The sequence below is a fragment of the Bison bison genome, unplaced genomic scaffold, assembly GCF_000754665.1.
Source record: "Bison bison bison isolate TAMUID 2011002044 unplaced genomic scaffold, Bison_UMD1.0 scf7180017864363, whole genome shotgun sequence".
Lineage (NCBI taxonomy): Eukaryota > Metazoa > Chordata > Mammalia > Artiodactyla > Bovidae > Bison > Bison bison.
Window position 1 is genome coordinate 2,447,420 of NW_011494935.1, and position 3,177 is coordinate 2,450,596.

Sequence of the window (3,177 nt, forward strand, 5' to 3'; positions counted from 1 at the left end):
GAGAGGGAGAGAGAGAGAGAGGTGCACCCTGCTAGATAGAGATTCTGTTTTCTCCTTGCTAAAATAGAAGTGATTTGCAGGCTTTCCCTATGGAATCCAGTTTGACTCTCCCCAGAGCTAAACACAAGCACACTAACCCCAAAGGGAGGAGGCGGGGCCCGCGCCACAAGGGCCCGCCCCCTCATTTGCATAACGTCATCCTTCCGCCTCGCCGTAGCCAATCGCGGCGCCGGAGCTTCCGGGCTCTCAGCGCAGGGCCACGCTCCCTCATTAACATCCCTCACCGGGTGGCGCAGGGGAGCCGGCCAAAGTTATTTGCAAAGTGCCGAGCGAAGGATCGTTGAGTACCCGCGTCCGAGATGGAGAGGAGCGGGGCTGAGCTGGGAAGTGCCGGGCAGAAGGGAGACAGAAGGAAGGGGAGGAGGATATTCTTCTCAGGGATTTGAGCTGGGGTCTGCATCCTGGCCATTGCAGTCCGCTTAGCATCCTCGCCGCGCTCTGAGCGCGCTCGAGGTGCACAGGCTGCGCCCTGCCAGGGTCGTGTCCTGCTCCGCTGTTCTGGGACGTCGGGGGCAAAAGTGGAGGAGACGGGAGAGCTCGGGCAGAGAAAGCAGGACGCGCATCCCAGGTGCCCACCTCTTCGCTTTGAGGAGGGGGTGGTGGGTTGGAAAAATGGGTGCGCGAGGCCGGCGCTGGGAGCTCGCGGAGGGCACTGCCTCCACGTTGGGAGGGAGGGATGGACCTTGGGCCGGGGCAAGGGAAGCGCTGTGAATCCCCAGGGAGAGGTGGACCGGGCTCTGCCCCTAGTCAGGTCTCTGAAACACTTCTCGCTGGGTCGCTAGCCTGGAGACGGCCGGCGTTAGGCACTGGCCTCACATGTTCACATCTTTGGCGCATTCTGCGGGATAGGTAAACGGTGGACGAATGCTCTCACTGTAGATGTGCCAGGCTGCGTTTTAAATTTTGCTGGCATTCAATCCCCACCCTCTCCTCTCCGCCCCCCAAATAGATTCTTTCCTTAGTGTAACTACCAAAGCAAAAACAATGTCTCTGTTGAGTTACTTGGTGTAGGGTTTCTCTCTTCTTGTTCTTTCTGTTAAAATTGGGGGCTTGAACAAACCCTCCCCCAACTTCTGCCTCTGCGACCTGTCCAGAAAGAAAGATCTGGAGAAGAAGGGAATGAAGGGAGGGAAAGAGGAAGAAGGAAGGGAAGAAGAAATGGTCCCCTACCTCAGATCTTTCAACATATATGGTTGTGGCTGGCAAAGGAAATAGCTAGATGTTTCTGGGTAATGTGCCCCATCATTTTTTAGCAGGTTGTAACCTCTAATAAGCACATGGTGAACTTCTGTTTCATTGCTCTCAAAGGAACTCCCTGACTGCAGCCAAATCTGCTAAAGGCTCCTTCGGGGAAATTCTCTGCCAGAAATCAAGGTCCCCTTTCTGCCTGCCTTTCTTGGCCCTTTGATTTAGGAAGCTCATGGGGTCAGTGATGGAAAAGTACATATGCCCATGTTGAATGGAATGGAGACAGGAAGAAGTTATGCTTTGTGTTCTTCACAGAGCAGAAAAGCGAGAGCCACTTCCAAATTAGCTGAAAGACTATTTCAGGCCTGAGGATACATGGCCACTGTCTTCAACACTGCTTTATCTCTTGTGCACAAAGCCTGCCCAGTCTCATACCACTTAATTTGGACCACTTAATGTGCTGAGCTTTCTCCCTGGTACCATAACTAATGCCACTTCCTCCAAGATGCTCTTGAAGAGATCCATTTGACCCAGCAGGATCCCCACACCTTCTACCAGGCATACAGTAGATGTTCATGAGGGGTATGCTGGTGGAAACACTGGAAGGATTATAGATCTGTGAAGAGGCAAAATGGAAGGCTGGACATCCATCTCTACAGTATTTAACTGCATAATTGAAACTTGGACTGCTGAAAACTTCTCAAAATGCCAAGTTTAGGCCCAAAGGGTGTCCAGAGCCAACCCCTTCCCCTTCCTGGACCTCTCTGCCCCCTCTGCCTTCTTTCCTGCCCTGCCTTCTCTGAAGGGATCCTTCAAAGAAGGGGGACCAGGATGCAGAGGCCACCCTCCCATCCAAGAGTCCCAGTTAGCACTGGCAAAAGACAGAGACCTCCCTCTCTTTAACTTCCTGAATCTCTATTTTACACTCCAGTAAATGGTGTTCAGGACTCCAAGTGGAGTCTGGTGAAGTACAAACCCCAGTAATGAGGAACACACAATGAGGGATCAGATCACTGCCAAAGGTAACAGAGAAAGGAGAGACACAGCCACTCTGAGGACCAGGATCAGTGAGAGTAACGCAACAGATGCATTTCTGTGGTGCGGAGTGGCGGGGGGGGGGGGGGGGTGGTCAAGCAAATCTAGACACACTCTGCAAATGATGTGTTTGTGAAGGGGCTTGAAGCTGCCTCATCCAAAAGAGAAACTGGCCCAGAGAAATTCAGGCAGCCCAGTTCCTGCCTGAGAGCCAAGAATCTCCAGGAACTACATAAGACAAAGACAACCTCCACATCTACCAGGCCTTGGGAGAAAAAGAATACTAATAAAAGGAGACAGGAAAGTTGATATGACCAAGTCCATTTGTACAGAGGTAGCAGAGGTTTCACCTGGGATGGTGAGTGTGTTTTATTTTAATCAAGCCCAGTGTATCTGGAGCTTTCCTTCTGAGTGTGCTTGTGCTTTCTCACTCAGTAATAAATGTTTAAGTAGGAAGGAAGCTAAAGAGAAGGTGGAAAAGAGACAAAGAGGGTGATAGAAAACTGGGAATGACTCCCAGGCCACCAGACTGGTAGCTTTTTGTAGATTTCCTCTGGTGAATACCGAACTAGCCACTGACAAGTTTAAACTTTGAAAAATGTCTTAAACGCTTTTCAGTCTTCCCTCACGTAAGGTTTGCACCACCTCCAAAAAGCAAAACGTGTGTATATAGGGTAACTATATGTACTGAGGCCGTCTTCATCCTTTTTACATTGTAGTCACATCTCCAGTGGAGAGAAGAGACAAACTTGTGTGTATAGCATTGCCAGGCTTTATAGTATATTTGTGGTATGACTTTAGGGTAATTTATAAGGCCAATCACCAAACCCAGCTTATCAGCTTAATCAAAAAGGGGAAGGAGAAATTTTGTTAGAAATGCAGTTTTCCAGGCCA